The following is a 26,204-nucleotide window of genomic DNA, read 5'->3' as shown; positions in this document are numbered from 1 at the left end:
TTTGCAAACGAGCTAAGTTGCCAAACTAATCAGACAAATTGGGAAAAGGACATCAGGAATCCTCCCATAGTGGAATTTGAGGCAGGATCTCAAGTGGACTTGGATCTGCAATTTTATTGGGGAGATGGGGGCTCTGTTAGAACAATGGAGAGCAAACCTCATTCGCTGAATACCTTATCTTCATACTTAGGAGAGTATGAAGCAAAATCCGAGATTAGAGCACTTCCCTCATGAAGAATCTCATCAAAAAAAGTCATGGACTCGCAAGGATTGATAGAGATCTTGTCAACACCAGTGACATGCACTATCACTCTAGCTGAGCTTTTGAGGCTAAGACCACATATGTGGACCACTATAGGAAAATGCTTGGAGAAATTTGGGATAAAAGACCCAACATCGAGATTGCAAGAGGGTATACAAGAGCTGAGCAAACCACAAAAGAACGCTAAGCCTGTACCCTTAAACAAGGTTGGAGAGTATTGCGAAGGTGAAGAGGGGAATACAACCTTACCAGTTGAATTCCAAGGAGTGAACACGATGGCAATACTAGACAGCGGAGCTGGGGTAGCCATTGCTACAAAAGAAATCTGAAAAAAATGGGGGAAACCAGCAATAAGGAAGACTAGGTTGAAACTCCAATTAGCAAATGGACACATGGAGAAACCTATGGGGTTATTAGAGAAAGTCGTAGTAACTTCTTGCGGCATTGAATACGAACATACTTTTGCTATTCTCGATTTTGGCAAGGAGAATAACTATGATATCATACTGGGAAGACCATTCATGAGACAGTTGAAAATGGTCTAGGATTGGGGCTACGATCACATATACCTGAGAAATATAGAAACCACTACACGTGTGAACCTGAGAGACCATAGCTACAAAAATGTGAACCGAACACCGGTAGAGGAGTTTGATTCAGCTACTTTGGCAGGATCCAAATTTCCAGCTTGGTTAGGTAAGCCCAAGGAGTTATGGATGTGTGGAGCCTCGAAATGTGGAAGTCTGAGGCGAGAAGAATATGTTTTAGAAAGGGCTATCCAAGACGAAACTTATATAGGAGAACCCTTTCCACACTACAAGAGGTTGTGTGCTCTTGTGACGCTGTTAGCGACAGAAATACACTGGGTTTTTATAACCCCCGGCGTCGCTAAAACCGTCGCTAATAGCGTCGCTACGAGAGCGTCGCTATAGGTGTCGCTATAAGCGTCGCTATATAGCGACGCCTATAGCGACGCATATAGCGACGAAAATACACTGGGTTTTTATAACCCCCGGCGTCGCTAAAACCGTCGCTACGAGAGCGTCGCTATAGGCGTCGCTATATAGCGACGCCTATAGCGACGCATATAGCGACGATTATAGCGACGTTTATAGCGACGTTTACACAGAAGTCTATAGCGACGCTCATAGCGACGCTACAGAGCCATAAATAGCGACGCCCTAGAGAAATGTTTTTTGGTGACAGGGCATTGAATGCCCTGCCACCCATCAACCATATTGTACTTGATTCACTTTTTACAAAAAGTGCAAGGGTAGATAATAGACCCAAAATAGTCACCCACAAGACGCATTGTTTGCAAAATTGACAAGCGTAAAATTGACAATTGTACACATCATAGGCAAAATGAATTGATTGGCAAATGTAATAATGACAATTGTACAACATCATAGGCATAAAGAATTGATTGGCAAAATGAACTGCGGTGACAAATGTAATAATATAAATGGTTCAAAAAGACGTATAAAATCCGTCTCATGATACATAAGCTATGAGAAACCCTAAACTAATGCTATCTAGCTACGGCTAAGCTGACGTCGTCTAGTCAGACGTCTCATCGCGTCCAAGCGGCGTATCTGTCGGATTCTGCAAAAAAAGACAATAAGACAGCTTTCAGTAAGTATAAACATATAACGACATTTATAAAACAATACAAAAAATAGAAAAGAGTAAACCCTAATACTAACCATGCCGCCGCGAGAACTGAGAATGTCCATCAGGGAGTTTAAGCCCTTCTTGCCTACGTACTCGCGCTCGTACGGTGTGGGATCACGTCCTGTCATCGACCACTGTCAAAACATACAAAGATTTCATTATGTAAGAATTAAAAAACTCATAAACCCTAAACTATCGAACATAAAGAGCAATGCAAAAACACTTACAAAATCGGCCTCAAATGATGCCCATCCACTGCTCCCCAAGCGGTGCGAGCTCCCTGCCTCTACTCGCGCTCTGGCTGCATCCTTTTGTTGCTTCCACTTGTCGGGATTCTCGCGCGCTGCTTTCTTTGCATTCTTCCAATCTTCTTTGGCCAGCCAATCTGGCCTGTTCCACCCATTCTTGATTGCTTTTTGCACTTCGGAACGCTTGTGTTTGCAGTATTCGCGCATTCGAATCTTCATCAGGTCTTCATTGAAGCGCTGATCCCGTGTTGGAACGGGAAACTCATCATGAAGTATGCTGATGACTCTGTTTTTTAAATCACTTGGTACTTCACTCCATTTGTTTAGTATGTAGTGTCTAAACAGCTGAGAGCAAAGACCACGCATGCGCGAGATCACCTTCTTGCCTTCATCATCCATGATGATGCCGCCGCTGAAGTTGACGGAGTAAGGCAAGCCCTCTGGCCGGTGACGCGTGAACCTGGGTGTCCCGGCAGGGGTCTCTAGCGGCGTGTTGATGGGGGTACGGAAGTCAGGTGTCTCCACCGGCGTCTGGGCCCCGAAGAGAGGAGTGTCGAGTGGGGTGGCTCCTGGCGGAGTAGGTAGAGATGTGTAGCTGCTAGGAACAGTCAGCCGCGCAAAACCTGGCGTAGATGGCGATGCTGTGGCTGGTGTGGGGCAGGCAAGGAAGGGGAGGGTAAAGAGCCTCGTCGAACACGAGGCGGTGTGGAGGCATCGGCGGCGGAATCCCCACAACAACCGCCACCGCCACCACTAGAGCGCCAGTGTCTAGACGAGTGTGAAGATCGTCTCGTCGACACCGAAGCTTCGAAGCGCGCCGAATGCTCCGAAAGAGAGGGAGATGCGGATGGAGTAGGAACGCGTGATGATGCGCCAGAGCGATGACGCTCCACGTACCACTGTCTCTGTTGCGGTGACAAAGAAGAAAGAAACTCCTCATCATCCATACCTGCATTAAACACACGAATATTTAAACTTAATATTGAATGAATAGAGTAGACAATGACGCAAAGACCATTAAATACAATGACGTAATGATGCATATAAATACAATGACGCAATGAATTGAGTGATAGAAGAGGCAAGTCGAAAACTCAGAATTTTCAATCAAAAGATGTGAGCGCGAGTAGAAAAGAGTGTTATACACCATGGAAAGTACTTAGAGAGCTAGAGCTTTTACAACACGGAGCAAAATTGTTCAAATACAATATTTGTGGCTTTAAGAGATCTCTCTCTCATCCTCGCATAACTCAGCATAACTTCATATATCTATATAGAGCTCTCCGTTTAAACACATATCCTCTGTTTCATTTTGTAGCTCCTCTGCATGCACCCCATATAGAGTAGTAGCATCTTGATGCTCGTCTGGCACCACCGCAGTGGCTTCTGATTGAGCATCTTCTCTGATCTCCTCCATTGATGCCGTTGTGATTGGCACATGGTAGCATTCATACGTCCTTGCACTACGAGGGGCTACCTCTATGACGTACCACCAGTTTGATGAGACTTTGTAGGATGAAATATTACCTGCCAGAGCCACATAACTTACATGAGAGCTTTCAAGCACATAACTTGTAAAAGGGGGATGTTAACTATTTACATACTTACTTGTTCACAATGCTCGGGTAGTACGAAAGTGTCTCTTAGGTCAGTCCATTTCTTAGTAGAATCCACCTCAAGAAAACCAGACTCTCCTCTACGCACAGTAGTGTTGCGACCCTCCATGATTATCTTGAACCATTGCACGTCGAACAAGTCGACAAAAAATCCTATGTAATCGATCCTCTGGAATGAACTGTGCCAGCTATTTCCACCTCATCAACTATGTGAACAAGAAGATGCACCTGAATGGTTAGCATGGTAGTAGAAAAATGTTTCTCAAACATGCACACAAGCTCCGCAGCATTTAGTTTGGCGAATGGTATGGAGTCTACGTTGATCTCCTTTTGTGAGATCCATTGCACCAGCTTTGCAAGTTTGTAGATTGTGTTACGGATGTCGAGAGACAAACATCCCTCAATGGCAACCGGTAAAATAAACTGTAAAGTATGTGCAGCAATGATATTAAAGTCCACATTTTATGCAATGATATTAAAGTCCACTATGAACGCACCTGACACATTTTATGCCAATCGTGTGACTTCAAACCGGTAAGCTTTCCTTCTTTAGTAAAACACGTTCGGAGCGAGTGCATTACGCCAGTGGGGGTCCGCAAAGATCGAATGGTCTCTTTTACTTTGCGTTCTTGGGCTCCTGTGAAAATCCATGGTGCTTTAGGGATTTTTATCGATCCATCAGCCAATATTGCTCCATACGATCCACATTTCTAAGGTCAACTCTGGCTCCCAAAGTATCTTTCTTGCCGGTGAGATGGTCCCATAGTAGATTACCCACATTCTTCAATATGTGCATTGGATCGAGCAAGTGATTGATCATGAGTCGGGGCCAGTATGGTAACTCGTACCATAGAGATAGTCTCTTCATCCCTGGAGGCAATCCGTCATCGCACATCTCCTTCTGCTCTAACCATGCTTGTGCAGACATCCTTGGTGGCTCTCTTCCCAAAAAGCCGTCGCGTAACACATGATTCTCTGGAAGATACGCTTGATGACCTTCGTAGATTTGCTTCTTCAGTGAGGGCTCCCTACGTGCATTCAGTCTAGGTGCACATGTGACACATGCTCTGTATCCGCTTGTTTGAAGCCCTGCATGTATACACATGATAATAGATCAACTATGGGAAAAAACAAGATTTACAGTGTCTGAGTGAGGAGTGTCAATAGATCACCTGAGCATTCTATTAGCCCGGGATAGTAATGCATGGTCCACATTAGAATGCCTCTGATCAAAGCATTCCGTCGTCTTGTGTGTCGGCTCATATCCACCACCTTTATGCCAATCCACAATTGTTGTAGCTGTTCCAGTAGTGGACGAAGATACACATCCATATTCTCCACTTTATATCGCCCTGGCACAATCAAGCTTAGCCATAGGTGCCCCTTCTTCGTAGTCAACCACGGGGGAATGTTGTAGTTGACGATGACAACGGGCCATACAATGTAAGATGTTGATCTTTGACCAAATGGATTTACGCCATCCATAGCCAGGCCTAAGCGCAAATTTCGAGCTTCCCTGGCAAAATCCGACCATGTTCCATCTATATGTTTCCAGGCTGCGCAATCTGCAGGAATTCGTAGCACAATCCGAAGATTTATTCTCCTCATGCCATGATGCTAGGGCGGCCATGGACTTACATTCAAAGAAATGCTTGATGCGAGGAAGCAGAGGAAAATGTCGCAAAACCTTTTGTGGAATTTTTGTCCCGTGGAGATCTACTCGATATCTTTCGGAATCACATTTCGGACACTTCTCCATGTCTATGTATTCCCCTCTGAAAAGAATGCAGTCATTAGGACAAGCGTGGATAGAATTGTAATACATCCCCAAGTTTCACAAAATCTTTCTTGCTTCATCTCAGGAATCTGGCATTACATTGTCAGCTGGTAGTATGTGCTCTTTAAGCAATCTACACAACATAAAAATACGATACAGTCATGTAAAAATCTATCAGATCATTATACATTTAGAGTTTTATTAAAGTAAACTAATTGTAATAGATCACCTAAAAAGCGATGTGACGCTAGTGTCACTCCATCCAAACTTTGCCTGCATGTTGAGAAGAACCAGGAGTGCTTTCAATCTAGACATACATGCTCCATTATACAATGGCGTATCGGCTTCACTTTTCATATCATCATAGATAAGCCTTTCTGAATCCATGATCATCTCGATCATTTCATCAATCTCGGGCTCAAACATTGCCTCGTTGGGAATGTGCTCTGCATGATCATCCCCCGATCTGTCAGAGGCTACATCTTGTGGCCTCACATATGCTGCTTGACCAAAGCGCCTGCGAACACGTCTATTGGGTTTCAAGATTGCTTCTTGTTGCCCAGCGTCAGAGTCCGACGAGTTATAATTGGCAACAACTCGATCTATAATAGATGGATCGAACTCGCCAAATTCGCGAACGTGCTGCAAAGAAACACGTCTTGTCCGTCGCATAGCATACTTGCATTGATTACAAGGACATAAGACCCTCGTTGAGAGATAGGTGTTTCGGTTGGACGGTCCCACATCTTCGTCACTACTCATAATGAGGATAAAAATCTTGTAACCTGGACAACAAATTTAATATTTTATTGGCATTCTTCGTCTTATCTCTCTCTCTCTCTCTCTCTACCTCACATTCTCTAGTCATGTCCAATCCCCGCACACCTCGGTCTAGAGGTGCACGAAGATCAGAACCACCGGGTTATAATCTCGTCTTTATTGGTCAATACCTATATTTGTGGGTACAAGAAATCTACAGACCCAGGTCTACATGATACTGCATGTAGTGGACAAAACCCCTTTGCCTCTTCTCTAGCTGTAGCACTTCACAGCATCTTAACATCTTTTCACCGTAGATCTTTTCACTGTTCGTCTAACTCTAAACCCTAAACCATAAGTAATTCTTGCGTGGACTCGATCTAGTTGGCATTCTCATCACTAAAGATGTGAGAGTTAACTTCCGGCGGTGACGCTGCCTCATCTCCATCCACATCTGACGACAGCAATTGGCCCTTTGGACCGTTCTTGCTCTTGTTACTAACTTTGAAGTTGCTGTTGAATGACTAGAGGTTGTCTAGATGGTCATTGTCGGGGATGTAGTGACTCTTGCCGCCATGAAGATCCACCTTTGTCCCTATCTTCTGAAGACATTTCACCAGTACTTTTGGATCGACGGAGCCCACCATGAGTGAAGGCAGCAATACCCTATATTCCATTGAGGGCTTTCTTCACCCGCTTCATGCAGGCATCGCAGTCTATGGAGACCTAAATCTAATATAATATAACGTAAATATAAATCTAGCGTAAATAAACATAAATCTAACTAGAAATAAACCTAAATCTAATCTAATTTAACTTAAGTAAACCTAAATCTAATTTAACGTAAGTCTACATCTAACCTAATCTTTAACGTCTTTTAGGATAGTTGCCTACGACGTTATAACTCTCTTCTTCTTGTGTGTGTGCGCGTGTGTGGATGTGTGTGCCAATAAAAAGAGATAAATGGTATAACCTTTCTATCACCCATGCCAAGTATGATAGATTGGTTATGCCATTTCCCTCTTGAATAATATAGGTCTTGAGTTCAACTCCTCGTCGGCTAGATCTTTAGGTCTTTTAATTTTAGTTAGTTTCCTACGACGTTAAATTAGTTTCTCTCTCTTTCTCTCTCAATGTGTGTGCGTTTTTTTGTTTATGCATGTTTTCTCTCTCTTTTCCTCTCTCAATGTGTGCGTTTTTTGTTTATGCATGCTCTCTCTCTTTTCCTCTCTCAATGTGTGCATTTTTTTGTTTATGCATGCTCTCTCTCTCTTTTCCTCTCTCAATGTGTGTGTGCATTCTTTGTTTATGTATGTGTGTGTGCGTTTTTGTTTATGTTTGTACTCTTTCTCTCTCTCTCTCAAAAACACTATGTGTGTGTGTGTGTGAGAGAGAGAGGGAGAGAGAGAGGGAGAGAGAAAGAGGGGAAGGGAACATGAGAGTGAGGAGAGGGAAGGAGCATACCTGGCTCTCCTTCCTCTCCTCGTGTGTGTGTGTGTGTGTGTGTGTGTGTGTGTGTGTGTGTGTGTGTGTGGAGAAGAAAGAGAGAGAGAGAGAGAGAGAGGGAGAGCGTTACCTGCTCCTTGCTTGAGGGCGCCAAAAAACTCAGATCTAAGATCTGAGTTTTTGGGCGCTCTCTGTTATTTTTTTTAGCCCAGCCGGCGTCGCTATGAGCGTCGCAAATTTACAAGTAAATTTGCGACGCTCATAGCGACGCCGGGATTTTTTTTTTGAGCGTCGCTGTGTGAGCGTCGCTAATATGAATAGCCTCTTGTAGTGCCAGAGGACACGCTTGAACCATTAGAATGGACACACATTCTAGCAACCCTAGATGTTTGTGCAATTCCGGATGGTCCCACAACAAAATTTTGCGACAAGGACGGGTACGACGTGGTTCCGTACTTCATGCTGAGAACTACACTCGAAAAAGAAACTGAAAAGAACGATACACTAGAAAAGGAAGATGAAGAAGAGGTGTTTCACGACATTCCCGATCATCCACAGTGGGGAAATGAAGCAGACAACGAGTCAACGGACAATTCTAGCGGAAACGAAGAAACTATAACGGATGTCCGATTTTATGATTTTCCAAACCAAACTAAACAACGCCAGAAACGCTATAGAGAAAAGAGAAAAAAAAAGGGGGTTAGAACCAATCCGATGCCTAGAATAAGAGACAAAAATCAATTCCTAATGCTAGTAAAGGCGGAAGATTGTGTTAAGGACAAGATTTCTGGAAGAATGAGAGGCAATGAGCAAAAGAGCTTACGAAAAGACAAAAGAAGCTCAAGAAATCAAGTTCAAAGGAATGAAACGAAAACTGAAACAAAAAAATCAGAAAAGAACAAGCGCAACAGAGAACACACGGAGTCCAAGTTAGAACGTAGAAACAAGTACAAAGAGCTCAAGAAAACTCTGAAAGAAGTTTGGACGACAGAAATTGAGAGTGGAGAGGACGAAAACGCCAAAATCAAGGAAAACATGGATGTTCCCTCTCACTACAGGAAATTCACAATAGAGGATAGGAAGGTGGTATTAACCCAACCTATTCGAGAGAGAGGGGAGAACGAATCTTATGACGGACCGGAGGATGCAAAAAAAGTTGATTTAGGAGCTCCAGGTGAGACACCTAGACCGGTGTACATAGCCACAGATTTGTCTCCAGGCGAGGAAGAGAGACTTTTGAGTCTTCTCAGAGAGTACAGGGATGTGTTTGCATGGTCTTATAAGGACTTAAAGGGAGTTGACCCATCAATATGCCAACACACAATCCCACTAAAACAAGACACAAAGCCTAGCAGACAGAGACCATACACATATAATGATACGTTTGCTAAGCGAATCAAAGAAGAGATAGATAAGCTAATGGAAGCTGAATTCATATACGAGATTGAACACACCGATTGGGTATCTCCGATTGTGGTGGTACCCAAGAAGAACGGAAAACTCCGAGTGTGTGTCAACTTAAAGAAAGTGAATGCTGCAACAATCAGGGACAATTATCCCCTGCCGATAACTGATCATGTTCTGGAGCGTGTATCAGGGAAAACAACATACTCCTTTCTTGATGGTTTTTCAGGATATAACCAGCTAGCCATAGCACCGGAAGATCAACATAAAACAGCTTTTGCAATGGAGTGGGGAATTTATGCTTATCGGGTTATGCCTTTTGGTTTAACCAATGCTCCCACAACCTTCCAGAGGCTGATGACGCATGCTTTCAAAGAATACTTAAGGTTGTTTCTAGAAATATACATGGATGACTTATGTGTACATTCTCTTCTGAGAGATGAGCATCTAGAACACCTAAGAAAAGTATTTGAGAAATGTAGGACATATCGCATTTGTCTCAATCCTGAGAAATGTGTGTTTATGGTCCGACAGGGCAGAATTCTTGGACATATTGTCTCACAAAACGGAATATCCACGGATCTAGAGAAGATAAAAGTTATAGTGGATATGCCTAAACCAACCAATGTGAAACAAGTACAGAGCTTTATGGGACATTGCGGATATTATAGACGATTCATTTACATGTACACTATAATAGGCCAACCACTTTACAGGCTAATAGTGAACTTTGAATGGACAGAGGAGTGTGAGGAATCATTCAAGAAATTGAAAGAGGCACTCATTACTACTCCAGTCTTGAAATCACCAGATTGGGAGAAGATATTCCATGTGCATATAGATGCTTCGGCATATGCAATAGGATGCATTCTGGCTCAGCCAAAAGAAGGAAACATGGGTTTTCCTATCTGTTACGCCAGTCGACAGCTCAACAATGCAGAGAAGAATTACACCACAACAGAGCGAGAGGGATTAGGAATGATATATGGTGTGAAGAAATATCGGCATTATCTTCTAGCCAACAAGTTTGTGTTTTTTACGGATCACCAAGCCTTGCTCTACCTAGTGAATAAACCATGCAATACCGGGAGAATAGTGAGATGGTTCATTATCTTACTGGAATTCGACTTCACGGTAGTAGTAAAGAAAGGAAAAAAACATCTTAGAGCTGATCATCTTTCGCGATTGACGAATGGAGAAGACCCTATAGGAGTGGATGACGACATGCCAAACGCGTACTTGTTCAACATAGAAATGATACCGAAGTGGTCTCAAAATGTTGTTAGCCTATTAACCTATGGAGGAGAGTCTAATAGAAGAGAATACAACCAGAAACATATTGCTATTCAGCAATCCAAGAATCTTCAATTGGTTGCAGGAAGGTTGTATCAATTGAGAAATGATCATGTTTTACGACTATGCATCAATCCTGAGGAATATAATATATATTTGCGCGAAGCACATGTTCAGGAATGTGCATTTCATTGTTCAAGAAGGAACACATATAGGAATTTGTTACAATTGGGAGTCTATCGGCCAGGAATGAAAGAAAGCGTACATGAATATGTCACTGTATGTATTGTATGTTCATCAAAACCGCCAGCAGAGTATTCAACATTATATCAGATAATGATCACTCCGGAATGGAGTCAGTATATTGTTGAATATCTCACAAATAGAACTTTCCCAGAAGGAACGTCAAAAGCTCGTCAGAAATCTGTAGAGACAGAAGCTAGAGATTACGCTTTAATAGGAGATCAACTCTATAAGAGAGGTAAAGACAACCAGCTTAGGATTTGCGCATCAGAGTCTGAGTATGCGATAATCCTCGAGCAAGCTCATGGAGGAGTAGGTGGAGGCCATTTCTCAGGTGATAAGACAGTAAAACTTGTCTTAGCCGCACGAATATGGTGGCCAACATTACATATGGACGCTGAGGAATACGTTAAACGGTGTGATGACTGTCAGCGGACCAAAGTACCACTTAAAAGAGATGATATGCCGCTTAGACCAATGATGGGGGCAAGAGCTTTTGCAAAATGGGGAATTGATTATGTCGGACCCATTTCACCTCCTGCATATAAGACTCATGCACAATACATCGTTGTGGCTACAGACTATCTAACAAAGTGGGTCGAAGCAAAGGCAACTCAAAAAGCAGATGCCAGGACCACGGCACAATTTCTATATGAATACGTCTTTGTACGATATGGATTGCCAATAGAAATTGTGAGTGATCGAGGCACACATTTTATAAATGAAGTGATAGAGATCCTTCTAGATGAATTCATGGTAATCCATAGGAAATCAGTCCCGTATCATCCACAAGCAAATGGACAAGCTGAAGCAACAAACAAAACCATATGCACGGTCCTTACGAAGATTGTATCTGAGTCGAGAACTGACTGGGACCAGAAGTTGCATTCAACATTATGGGCATATAGGGTAGCATATAAAACATCAATAGGAACGACCCCATATAACATGGTTTTTGGGCTAAATGCTATCCTACCAATAGAATTCTTGATTTCAACCTTAAGGGTGGCTAAGGATCTAGAGTGGACAGGGCACGAGCTTTCTGATAGAATAGATGACCTGGAAAAGCTAGACGAGCTTCGCCTAAAAGCAGTAGCTTCTATCTACGCTCAAAAAAGGCGACAAAAGGAATTTTTTGATAAGCATGTGCGGACTAAAGAGTTTAAGGTTGGGGACTATATCCTAGTTTACACTCTGAAACAGCATGCTAAGAAGCTTAAAAAGCGAGGGATGGGACCTCTGGTGATTAAAGATCTATCACCAAGTGGAGCCGTCAAGCTTGCTACATTAGACGGAGAAGAAATGCCCAATTGGATTAGTGGATGCAGAGTGAAAAAGTATCTTTTACCGCTAACCCAAGACATGCTTCTCAAAATACATCAAGAAAAGCTGCGTGTCCAGAAAAAGAAAAAGATTGTGGAGGAAGCGCAAGCCGAGGCGAAGGAAAGAATGGAGAAAAGAAGACTATTGCGTCAGAAACAGCGCAATGAAGGAGCAATACGAATAAACGCAGTCAGTATAACAGAAATGGATAATGACAAAGAAGAACCCATCATTGAATGCAAAGTAGGAACCAACCAAATCAAAGCCAGAGCACTATTGGATTCAGGAGCTCAAAATAACCTACTTTCACTCAGTTTGTATAGACAATTGACAAATGCCACTAAATTACAAACTGCCAAGCAAGAGTTAAAGAGTTACTCCGAGAATTCAATCAAAACTGTCGGATGCACAGTTTTACATATACAGATTAACCAGTATGTGTATCCTCATATGTTTTACGTGGTTGAAGACCAAGCTACACAACATCCATTATTGCTAGGACAACCATGGAAGAAGCAATACAATGCAATGATTGACTGGAGTTCTAAATCAGTGCTTATCAAATACGAAGGTGAAAGTCAATCAGTTAAGTTCACCAAAGGAGCAGTGCCAACTCCAAAGGAAGAATCCAAGAACAAAGGTAAACAACAACTAGAGAAAAAGAAGAAGCAATGGCAACCAAAAGTTTCTATACAATTGGATTGCTCTTCGATGAGGAACTCTCAACATTGGATAAGGAAGACAAGCAATAATATAACAGCTCAACCTTGGGAAAAAACGGAGTCAAAGTTGGTATGGAGACTAAAAAAGGTTGTGCCAGAGAACACAAAGGTGGAAAACAGAGTCTTCAATACCAGACAACAGAGTGATTCCAGACAATCAAGGACAGTGAAACAGATCTGGATTCCAAAGAAGTTCATGACGGCACAAAGCTATAGCAAGCAAATTTGGATCCCAAGGATTTGTAAACAAGAACTCCCTTCAGTACAATCCACGGAAACTCCTAGGTATTCAAAAGACGAGGAAATCAACACAAAGAACAAAGCAGGTTTGGGTCGCAAAGAGTTTGTGGCAAGCACAAGCGAAGCGGAAGAAGATTTGGATTGTGAAAAAGAACAACAAGGTAAAGAAGAATCCATCTGCTGATTCTACTATCGAAGTGCCAAAACCAACCCAAAACCCGACCACCAATCCTTCAATCAAACAAAGAGCAGCTTTATTGGAAAGACTGTTGTATCATCGCTCTACAATTGCATTGGGAACTTATGACCCAAACAACTACAATGCTTCGCCCACAGACACTTCATAGTTGTCCGGGAGGACTCAGACTAGGAGGGGGGGAGGTATACAGGAGCTACAAAGCAGCTACAAGCGACAAAAAACAAAAATTATATTACAAGGGCAGTGTCTTACATGATTTTGCAATTTTTATGTTTGATTGCGGATATTGATAATATTTATGCCCTTATATACCTTGTTTTGCAACAAGAAGAGATCAAATGATGAATTTGGGTCTCTAGACGTGTAAATATCACTAAATAAGAGTGTTTTTGGAGCTAAAAAGTGGAAAAAAGTGGTAATCCAAGTCCGAAAATCACAAATAAGTGTATATTCATATACACAGGGTTACCAGCTATTTATTGTGTATGTTTGGAATTTTTTGGCTTCAATTTTCTATTTTCCTTTATTTTTTATGATTTTCTTAATAAAAGTAAAAGAAAAATTAAAAAATGCAGGTGAAATGAGATCGAAAAAAAGAAAAGAATAGACGGTGATGGTCCTAATGACAAGGGCAACCCATGGTAAAAATTGGGTACAATTCTGAAAAAGTTGCGGAAAGTCCGAAACGGCAGAATTTTGGCAAGTGGACGGAATTCTAAGAAAACAGGTCAAACGGAGTCCGATTCGGGAAATTTCATATCCTAAAGCGCATCTCACAACGAGATAGGAGCACATGACAAATTTGGTGGCAAGTGAACCGGGAAGTCCGAAGTCAAGTATTTTTCACATCACTTTCAAGCTCATTCACACTATTACCTTCTTGGAGAAGAGCAGAGAGCCACAGGAGCACAGATCTTCTACGACCTTCTACGACTTCCACGAGAGCTCAGAGGACACCAGACATGAGAGGTAGACTCGTTGCCATAAGCTTTTGATGCTTATCATTAACTTTTGTCGCGAAAACTGACCAAAACCAAGAAACAAGAGCAGACGGGGAATGAGGTAGAATGCTAGGTAGTGGCACAACCGCCTAACCAAACCTTGCAAGAACTTATAGGTGGGTTACCCTAGTATAGAAGATGGGTTTCTAACACTCAAAGCTCGAGAAAGAACAACTGGAAAAACCCTAGGTCAACAGAGCCTGCAAGAGGCAAACAGGAAAAAGTTGTCGAAACAACACGAAACTTCACAGGAAGTTCAACCACATCAAGGACAATGCAACCATAGAATATCTCCAAGTTTGAATCACAAAAAGTAGGTCGGAACAACCGATTTGGCTGCGGACACACAAAGCGTCATTTTGGCATAACGGCTGAAATTGACGACCGAATGAAATGAAACTTCACAAGCAGCTTCAAGTAACTATCGATGACTTATGTTTGCAAGCAAAACCCAAACGAAAGCTGATTCACTTACCGATGGTGAAAAAGATGCTTTCGGGCAACCAAAGGGAGAAAGATGGAGAACGGGGAGCCAAAGTCAAGTTCAACCAAAAAGATGGCTTCACAACATATCCAATGAGCTGAAAATGCAACTCTCGAGAAGAAAAGTTGAAGAAATTCAACTCCAAGGCAAAAAGACGACTTCGGAGACTAAAATGCCTATAAGGGGGCTTTTTAGCTAAACTAATGACTTTTTAAGTTGAAAACTAGTTAGCAGGGCTTAGGGCACTAGCACAAAGCATTCTTTGCACAAAAAGACCAACATTTCAAGAAAAGACATCATACGCGTATGATGTCTCACAACATGAATTTCACATCCATTTCAACATTTGAGTGCATAGCCTCATTCCACATGTTAATCACATCCTATGAACCAAGTATCATGAGAATTGGAGTTAGAAAACCCAAGGAAAACCAAAAAGACGCAAAGTAGGCCATAAAATTGATTTTTGGTCCTAATTTTGTCAAAATAACTCCAAACTCATTGAAACTTTGTAGGATTGTTGTTAAACACATCTACAAGCTATCTGGAACCAAAAAGCACCATTTTGACTATTTGCACTTACAGAGCCAGAACTGCTCATTTGTCATCATACATCCATTATATGTATCTAATACATGCTACATATGAAAATTGGAACCATTTGGTCAAGAGGATCACCCCATTAGCCCAATTGAGGGAAAATCCTTCACCTAAAGCCTATTTTTGGCCCAAATCCAACATACTCAAGTCCAAACCAAGATTTGAGTAGGAACAGTCCTTCACTAGTACATGGGGAGTCCATAGAACCAATCCCATGAAAAATTGATGAAAAAGACATCATACGCGTATGATGTCTCCAGAGCCATTTTTAGCCCAAAATCTATCCAAACTTCATAAATCCACTGAATAAGCCTATCTAAAGCCAAATCCAAGCTTATAGAGAAAGTTGGTCCAAAAATACACTAAAAGATATCATACGCGTATGACGTCTCACTATGTGATTTTGGCACCTCAGGGCTTCAACCACTAAACAGAAGTGATCTACATGCCATTTGAAAGTGAACCACCAAGTTTTATCCAATTTGGATCATAAAATCCAATTCCCTTTCAAAATTTTGCCAAGAGCCGGAACTGGACTAAATTGGCCAAAACTTGACCAAATGGGATCCAAACTCAAATCCAAGCATATGATAATCATGTATACACTATCAGCTACAAGCACAACCAATATGAAGTCATTTTGACACAAAAGACATCATACGCGTATGATGTCTCCAGCATGATTTTGAGCCCATTTTGCATATTTTTCACCTACCTTGCATCCTTAGGCCCTGAATAGCTCATGTTTCAATTTTCAAGTCATTTGGATAGTTAAAATCTTCACTTCGGCTTTCAGTACTAAAAGACGCTAACTTCTGAAATTGGAGTTACAGGATCCATGGATTCCACTAAGTCATCGGCAACGAAGAGAAAAAGACCGACAATCAAAGATGCTATTGCAGAAGCGGAACCATTTGACATTCCAGCAGAAACCCTCAAGCCAACCAAAACTTGGGTGGAGGAAGCAGTATTGGAGAAAGAGGGAATAAAGATCTCCCAGGGGACTTTCAGAGATCCTCAAGGGCAAGCGGTGGATGTACCGATGATCCCACAGGAATTGGTAGATTATAGCAGGTTAGAAGACATCAGCAGGTACTTGGAAAGGGCAGACTTGCACATTTTCTTCACCTCGAGACCATCAGGTGTGGATACAAGAAGAGTGTACGAGTTGGCAAAATCCATTCAGAAGGATGGAAAAGCCACATTGACAGCCATGGATGGAGAGAAGGTAGAAGTACAGATCACTCCACAGCTAATTGCAGACGCATTGAAGCTGCACAACAAAGGGAGCTCGGTCAGGGAAAGAAGGGAGGCCATAGAGGTCTATGGGCCCAAGAAACAGAATGCGACCTATGGAGATATGAAGGACCCAAGAGCGGCAACCCTTTGCCGACTGTACAACCAATTTCTTCATGTTTGCAGTAAAAGAGCGCAAAAGTATACGACACCACCCCATGCCATTGCGACCACCATCACATGGGCATTAAAGAGCAATATGCCAAAAGAGGTGAATTACGCTCAACACATCCACGAGCAAGTAATTGCCATGCACAACGAGAAGCCAAAATACATAGGAGGAGCGGAAATTCTGACAAGAATAGCTTATGAATCTATTGGAGCTAGAGATCAGTGGACAAAGGCTCCCTCGCAGAATGAGTGGCTTAGAGAAGCCGACGAGGAGGAAGAACAACCCGAAGTATCCAAGAGGGCATCCACAAGAGCACGCCGGAAACTAGAAGTATAAGTTTCAGAACCTGAAGAGGATGTGGACAAGCCACTTAAGAAGAAAGTAAAGAAGAAGGTTGCTCCCAAGCAAACCAAAAGTCAGAAAGCGGCAAGAATGGAAAGATTAGTGGAGCAGTTTAGAGCGGAAAGAGCTCTAAAGGGTGCTTTGAAGAAAAGTGGGTGCCAGACCCCACTAAAGTCGGAACTAGCTCGGCCAGGCCACACATTGATCAATACAATCAATATATTAAAGCTTATGAGGAGTCAGAGGCTATTTTGGAGCAGCAACCTGTCTAGCCATACACTGAAGAGGAGGTACAACAATTAAAAGCTGAGCTGAAAAAGGACGACAAGGGGGAAAAGGAAAGTAGATGGTTCTAGTAAGCCTCAAGAGAAAGATGGGCAAGCCGACAAAGGGAAAGCCAAGGAAGCTGAGGACAAACATCCCTATATGACTAATGTACCAAGCCCGAAGAAGACGGAAAAAATTGTGGAAGAGACCACAGTAGAGGTGGACACAGATGTTTTGGAAAAGCTAGAAGCCGAGACCAAAGAAAAGAAGATAGATCCAGTTTAGCAAAAGAGAAATGATTATGAGGATCTGGTAGAGATAGGATACACTGAAGAAGATGCCCTTGAGGCAGTTTATGGGATCACCCTACAAAAACAAGATGAACGGAGAGGGACAGAGAAAAAGACAAAGAGTAAAAAAGAAAGTGAAGAGAAACTGGACGAACCGAAAATACTAGAAGAGCCAAAGCCAGTGGAGGTGGTGGCGGAAAGAGCTTTAGAGTTGACAGATGATGATGAAAAAGACATGCACATGGTGCATGAACTGCTCAGCAAGATAAAAGAAAGGTCCAAGGAAAAGGAAGTAGAGATTGAGACAGCCAAACAAAGGGAAGCGGAGTTGCAGAGAAATTTAGAGAATGCTATGACTGAATCTGAAATTCATAAAGCATCACTCTATGACGCGGAAAACGAGAGAGACGGCTTGATACTCCAACTAGCCGAGGCTTCAAGAGAAGTAACAAGTGCACAGGAAGCAAGGGAGCGGATAGAGGATGAGTTGGAGGCGGCTAAGGATGAGCTCATTGAGCTAACGGAAAGAGTCGAGCTCCAAGAAAGAACAATCACTAGACTCAGGTCTACCCCTAGAGCTAGCAGAGCAGGAACCAAACAAGAGGGAGCTTTCGTACCAGTTTTGGAAGACCAAGTCTGAAGCTTACAAAGAGAGCTAAGACTAGAGCAAGTTCAAAGGTTGCACATTGCGGAGGGATCATTGGCCGCAGAGGAGAGGCTCACATTAGAAAATCAAACACTACGGACAGAGAATGAGGCCCTCCGCAAACAGATCCAAGATCTACAAGAGCAACAAAGAAGAGAGACAGAGACACCACACGAAGAATCAGGTGGAGCAGCCATAGAGCTACCAGAAACTGGAGAGGCAACCACAATTGAAGATCCAGCCCCAGCCCAAGAGGTGGCCTCGACTTCAAGAATCTCTGAAGAAGAAGAACAAAAGGCTCCATGACCAAATAGAAAAGTCAGCAGAGGAGAGTACCAAGGCAGAAATGGAATAGGAGAGGAGACTCCTAATCTCCATTAGACTTCACGGACTAGACACAAAAGTGCTCCATGAACAGTGGATGCAACCCAGCCTGCCTTTCCCTTTGATGAAATTTGAAGTGCTAAAGACGAAAAAGAGACTAGAAGGAGAGCAGTATGTCGCTCTTTACGAAGGCGACATCACAAAGGAGGAACAATCAAAGAAGATAGTAGATTCACAACCTAGATGGAGGAAAGGTTGGCTGAACAAATACCGAGCCTACCTCATCTACTTGGTGGAGGCACCAAAGGAGATCCGGGAGGATGCAACCTTCTGCCCGGTGCCAAGAGTCAAAAACTGGAAAGAGCATGGCAGGATTGCAGAAAAGAAGCCAAATTGGCTTAATTATCCCAGGATGCCAGGACCAAAGGCAGGAGAGAGAATAGGTAAAGCCTACATGGTGAAAACCCTAACGGGCACCATCGTGCTCTTTACTGGCTCTCCTGACCTTTCATGTCAGATGCTCAAGAAAATCTACAGGACTCTCTTAGCTTGCATTGAAGTGTTCGCGCCAGATAAAGCCACGACCTCGAGTCTACTATCAACGGCCGACACGGTGTCTGATATGATGTACGATCTTTCATTGCAGCCTTCTCCAAAAGTGTTACACCTCCTATACCAAAGGATTATGTTTTTGCCTAGCTTCCACATGCAAACATTCGAAGAAGCTTTCTACACCGGCTTTTTCACCCACGAAAGAAAAATATTCGGCCCAACCTTGACCATCGGCAACCTACGATACGAATCACATTTGCAGATGCTCAAGACGACAGGACTTTATTGACCAAGCATAAATACAGAGCATGTGTCACATGTGCACCTAGACTGAATGCACGTAGGGCACCCTCACTGAAGAAGCAAATCTACGAAGGTCATCAAGCTTATCTTCCAGAGAATCATGTGTTACGCGACGGCTTTTTGGGAAGAGAGCCACCAAGGATGTCTGCACAAGCATGGTTAGAGCAGAAGGAGATGTGCGATGACGGATTGCCTCCAGGGATGAAGAGACTATCTCTATGGTACGAGTTACCATACTGCCCCCGACTCATGATCAATCACTTGCTCGATCCAATGCACATATTCAAGAATGTGGGTAATCTACTATGGGACCATCTGACCGGCAAGAAAGATACTTTGGGAGCCAGAGTTGACCTTAGAAATGTGGATCGTATGGAGCAATATTGGCCGCAAACAGCGTCTGATGGATCGATAAAACTCCCTAAAGCACCATGGATTTTCACAGGAGCCCAAGAACGCAAAGTAAAAGAGACCATTCGATCTTTGCGGACCCCCACTGGCGTAATGCACTCGCTCCGAACGTGTTTTACTAAAGAAGGAAAGCTTACCGGTTTGAAGTCACACGATTGGCATAAAATGTGTCAGGTACGTTCATAGTGGACTTTAATATCATTGCATAAAATGTGGATTTTAATATCATTGCTGCACATACTTTACAGTTTATTTTACCGGTTGCCATTGAGGGATGTTTGTCTCTCGACATCCGTAACACAATCTACAAACTTGCAAAGCTGGTGCAATGGATCTCACAAAAGGAGATCATCGTAGACTCCATACCATTCGCCAAACTAAATGCTGCAGAGCTTGTGTGCATGTTTGAGAAACATTTTCCTACTACAATGCTAACCATTCAGGTGCATCTTCTTGTTCACATAGTTGATGAGGTGGAAATAGCTGGCACACTTCATTCTAGATGGATGTTCTTCTTGGAACGTTTCATGAAAACGCTTAAGGGATATGTGCGTCAAAAGGCACGTCCGGAGGGTAGCATGGCAGAAGGTTGCTTGGTATCAGAGTCCCTAGTGTACATTGGAGAGTGGCTAGACGGATTTGATAAAGCCCGGGACACGCTATGGCGAACCATAGATGATGAGCGCATATCTGGGATTGTCATGTGCAATCTCGGTGTTCAGAAGAAGATGACGGAAGATCTAGAGGCTAAAATCAACCGATTTTGCATGCTTCACAATCCAGTGATGCAAAAGTGGATTTCACAATATGAGGATGCAAAGCAAGAGCGACAAAGGGCACGAATCGAGTGGAGACGGGGAAGACGACCACCGATGCACTATCCAGCGGTTCTGGAGAGCCTACCAACCTTCATGAGCTTAAGATGGTTGCACAACCAATTGAAAAGCGCACAACAATGCGGTGACGAAGTGACTGAGGAAGAGTGGGATTACTCTCGGGGTTGCGCGACCAAGGTAAGTTTGCAATGTACGACTAGCAAGTGACTTTATTTATAAACGTTTGAACGGCCACATATATCTTTGTTCGTTGTAGTATAATTCATACACAGCAGCATGGTGTAAAGGTCGACATTTTAGGGTGGAACGAATCGACAAAAAGCGTTTTACTCAAGATTGTGGAATCATGGCAAAATTTGAACAGTCTAGTCGACGACGTTCCTCTGATGCAGATCCTGTGGTGGCGGAACTCACTTACTTCGGCACGCTGCAAGAGATTTTGAGGATCGATTACAGAGGATTTTTTGTCGACTTGTTCGACGTGCAATGGTTCAAGATAATCATGGAGGGTCGCAACGCTACTGTGCGTAGAGGAGAGTCTGGTTTTCTTGAGGTGGATTCTACTAAGAAATGGACTGACCTAAGAGACACTTTCGTACTACCCGAGCATTGTGAACAAGTAAGTATGTAAATAGTTAACATCCCCCTTTTACAAGTTATGTGCTTGAAAGCTCTCATGTAAGTTATGTGGCTCTGGCAGGTAATATTTCATCCTACAAAGTCTACATCAAACTGGTGGTACGTCATAGAGGTAGCCCCTCGTAGTGCAAGGACGTATGAAGGCTACCATGTGCCAATCACAACGGCATCAATGGAGGAGATCAGAGAAGATGCTCAATCAGAAGCCACTGCAGTGGTGCCAGACGAGCATCAAGATGCTACTACTCTATATGGTGTGCATGCAGAGGAGCTACAAAATGAAGCAGAGGATATGTGTTTAAACGGAGAGCTCTATATAGATATAGGAAGTTATGCTGAGTTATGCGAGGATGAGAGAGAGATCTCTTAAAGCCACAAATATTGTATTTGAACAATTTTGCTCCGTGTTGTAAAAGCTCTGGCTCTCTAAGTACCTTCCATGGTGTATAACGCTCTTTTCTACTCGCGCTCACATCTTTTGATTGAAAATTCTGAGTTTTCGACTTGCCTCTTCAATCACTCAATTCATTGCGTCATTGTATTTATATGCGTCATTACGTCATTGTATTTAATGGTCTTTGCGTCATTGTCTACTCTATTCATTCAATATTAAGTTTAAATATTCGTGTGTTTAATGCAGGTATGGATGATGAGGAGTTTCTTTCTTCTTTGTCACCGCAGCAGAGACAGTGGTACGTGGAGCGTCATCGCTCTGGCGCATCATCGCGCGTTCCTACTCCATCCGTATCTCCCTCTCTTTCGGAGCATTCGGCGCGCTCTGAAGCTTCGACGTCGACGAGACGAGCTTCACACTCGTCTAGACACCAGCGCTCTAGTGGTGGCGGTGGCGGTTGCTGTGGGGATTCCGCCACCGATGCCTCCACACCACCTCGTGTTCGACGAGGCTCTTTACCCTCCCCTTCTTTGCCCGCCCCCACACCAGCCACAGCATCGCCATCTACGCCAGGTTTTGCACGGTGAATGTTCCTAGAAGCTACACACCTCTACCTACTCCGCCAGGAGCCACCCCACTCGACACTCCTCGCTTCGGGGCCCAGACGCCGGTGGAAACACCTGACGTCCGTAACCCCAATCGACACGCCACTCGAGACCCCTGTCGGGACACCCAGGTTCACGCGTCACCGGCCAGAGGGCTTGTCTTACTCCATCGACTTCAGCGGCGGCATCATCATGGATGATGACGGCAAGAAGGTGATCTCGCGCATGCGTGGTCTTTGCTCTCAGCTGTTTAGACACTACATACTAAACAAATGGAGTGAAGTACCAAGTGATTCAAAAAACAGAGTCATCAGCATACTTCATGATGAGTTTCCCGTTCCAACACGGGATCAGCGCTTCAATGAAGACCTGATGAAGATTCGAATGCGCGAATACTAAAAACACAAGCGTTCCGAAGTGCAAAAAGCAATCAAGAATGGGTGGAACAGGCCAGATTGGTTGGCCAAAGAAGATTGGAAGAATGCGAAGAAAGCAACGCGCGAGAATCCCGACAAGTGGAAGCAACAAAAGGATGCAGCCAGAGCGTGAGTAGAGGCAGGGAGCTCGCACGACTTGGGGAGCGGTGGATGGGCATCATTTGAGGCCGATTTTGTAAGTGCTTTCACATTGCTCTTTATGTTCGATAGTTTAGGGTTTATGTGTTTTTTAATTCTAACATAATGAAATCTTTGTATTTTTTGACAGTGGTCGATGACAGGACGTGATCCCACACCGTACGAGCGCGAGTACGCAGGCAGGAAGGGCTTAAACGCCCTGATGGACATTTTCAGTTCTCGCGGCGGCATGGTTAGTATTAGGGTTTACTCTTTTTTATTTTTTGTATTGTTTTATAAATGTCGTTATATGTTTATACTTACTGAAAGCTGTCTTATTGTCTTTTTTTGCAGAATCCGACAGATACGCCGCTTGGACGCGATGAGACGTCTGACTAGACGACGTCAGTTTAGCCGTAGCTAGTTAGCATTAGTTTAGGGTTTCTCATAGCTTATGTATCATGAGACGGATTTTATACGTCTTTTTGAACCATTTATATTATTACATTTGTCACCGCAGTTCCTTTTGCCAAACAACTCTTTATGCCTATGATGTTGTACAATTGTCATTATTACATTTGCCAATCAATTCATTTTGCCTATGATGTGTACAATTGTCAATTTTGCAAACAATGTGTCTTGTGGGTGACTATTTTGGGTCTATTATCTACCCTTGCACTTTTTGTAAAAAGTGAATCAAATACAATATGGTTGATGGGTGGCAGGGCATTCAATGCCCTGCCACCAAAAACAAATTCTCTCGGGCGTCGCTATAACCGTCGCTATTTATGGCTCTGTAGCGTCGCTATGAGCGTCGCTATAGTCTGCAGTGTAAACGTCGCTATAACCGTCGCTATGATCGTCGCTATGAGTGTCTCTATATAGAAACGCGTATAGCGACGCATATAGCGACGCTCTCGTAGCGACGGTTTTAGCGACGCCGGGGGTTATACAAACCCAATGTATTTCCATCGCTAATAGCGTCACAAGAGCACACAACCTCTTGTAGTGTCGGCTTCTATGTGTGGTAAGTTCCTACGAGCTTCGGTGTGAGTTTTCTTCCAGCTCGTGTGTCGGAATTGAGCGTGCAACATATCTATAGAACCACAACGAGTAGAGCTACACATTAGTACCATCGGGGTCAAGTTTCGGTCACCTGTATATTTTGGCCTGTCTTCATACGCGTTTACCGCACGGAGTGGTTATAGGTTGAGTTTGCAGTTCAAGTCTTTAGGGTGTTGTTCTTACCTAGTGTATAGACTTCCCCTTGAGTTTGAGATCGATTCAAGGATTCTAGATCTTGTTTCGTATAGCATTCGTTCGTAGTACGGATTTCAGTCACTTGCGTATTTTAGAACTTAGATTTGATTTCCTTAGTAGTGATTGTCATTAGAAGGTCGAGTAGGTGATTTGACACCCACCTAGTTGTTTCCATGCGCCTGCGGGTCAAGCTCCGTCCTCGTCTGACAAATTCTGTTGTTGGTTGAGTTCTCGCTATTTAGCTTCCGCTAGCGACGTAACCGCCTTAACATCCTATCATGGCATCGCAAGTTCCTCTACTTCCACGAGCGCATCCTAGGCAGCCTCCTGGGCGACCCGGGCTTTTCCCTCCTTTACTAGAACTAGGACGACCAGGTCAACGATGGAAACATGATGCCCGAGATGTTTGCACGCAACGGCACCACCCTCTACGATGCCAAGCACAACCCTGACCACTTGCCGCCCGCCATCGTACGTCTCAGCCCCGCCAACAACAGCACTGACACATCAGTGGTGGTAAATGAGAACCTCAATGCCATGTACCAGTCTGTCTTCACCGCCTCCAGGGTCGAGCTCTTTGCGGGAGGTGCCTATAGGTACTGCATCTATATATATATAATAGTATGTACATTTGGCCCGCCTGTTTTTTATACAGAGCATTAACAATTCTACAAACATCACCATCCCTGATGTCGATGATCTTGTGGACGTGCAGGACCGGCAGCGATCTGACCAACTCCTCTGTTATTAGCACGACCCTCGGGGAAAGCGTGGAGAACGGAGTACACAATGGCATTCACTATTGGACGGGCAATCCCGTGGAGCAGCTCTTGTACGACATGGGCAACTTCAGCACGGCTTCGCGCGACCCCATCTTCTACATCCACCACAGCAACGTGGATCGCCTTTAGGATGTGTGGAGGTTCAAACTACTTGGAGGCCCACGGAAGGACCACTCCGACCCCGACTTCCTGGACATAGAGTTCCTCTTCTACAATGAGAACGCCAACCTTGTGAAGGTCAAGGTGAGCGATGCGCTCGATAATTCCAAGATCGGGGTGAGGTACAAGACCGTGCAGGCCGACGACCCGTGGATCAACTACTCACCCACGGCTGTCACCAGCGGCAGTGCCGTCTTCTCAGCCCTCGCAAGCGGGGTGCCAGCCATTGGAGCCACACCGAGCAACGGGACCATCGACCTCGACCTTGCATCCATGCGTCTTACCGCCATCGTGCAGCGTCCCATCGGTGAGACTAGACCCAGCAAGGCGGAGGAGGTGTTGGTCATACAAGGCCTCGAGCTCACGTCGAGAGAGAGCTTCATCTCCTTGGTGGTATTTGTCAATCTCCCCGATGCATGCCCCTCCACACCCACCTACAGCGCCAAGTACGTGGGCACCTTCAACATCCTGCCCTCCGCCAACCAGCATAGGCACCTCGTCATCAACGTCAAGTTTGAGATCGGCGACAACCTCAAACGCATCAGCCTCCAGAAGGACGACCACGTCGTCATCACGCTCGCGCTCAAGTCCAAGCCACATGAAACTGACAGCAACCTCACTGATGCGGCTCACAATCTGGCCATTCAGGAACGCATCTCTTTTAAAGGACTCCAGATCACGTACGAATGATGATCCAAGCCACTTGTGAGCTCATGCTCTCGAGTCTAGTAGGCTGCTTAAAACCTTCAAGTTGCTTCATGTAAACATCCTTCTCAAAATCCCTGTGAAGAAAAGCGGTCTTCACATCCATTTGAACAAGGTCCATGTCATCAATGGCTACGAGTCCAAACATTGTACGCAGTGTAATGATCTTGACCATGGGCACAAGGATTTCATCAATATCAACTCCCTTCTCTTGCTTCTCATATGTGAATTTCTTCTTGTAGACCCATTTGCAAGGAAAGACCTAGTTCCATGTCTCATTATTGAAGTCATAGCATTCCAGATCCAAATAAACGTCATAATCTTAAAAATACCTTTGGATCTGAAGTTTCTTCTCTCTTTGTAGTGAGGCGGTCCGGGGCGGGCAACAAGAAGAGCGGCCTCTAAACACCCTTCGAGGCTCCTGTGCTGCTCAATT

General features: G+C 43.8%; 1 pseudogene; it reads left to right on the top strand.

Moving 5' to 3' along the window:
* The window catches only part of LOC147460374 (polyphenol oxidase, chloroplastic-like), a 31,623-nt pseudogene extending 5,870 nt beyond the window's left edge, over positions 1-25,753 (top strand).
* The last annotated feature ends 451 nt before the right edge of the window (positions 25,754-26,204 follow it).

The sequence above is a fragment of the Adiantum capillus-veneris genome, chromosome 4 (assembly GCF_014529385.1).
Source record: "Adiantum capillus-veneris isolate H3 chromosome 4, ASM1452938v2, whole genome shotgun sequence".
NCBI lineage: Eukaryota > Viridiplantae > Streptophyta > Polypodiopsida > Polypodiales > Pteridaceae > Adiantum > Adiantum capillus-veneris.
The sequence above is the reverse complement of the archived record's forward strand: the minus strand, read 5'-3'. Positions and strand labels throughout refer to the sequence as shown.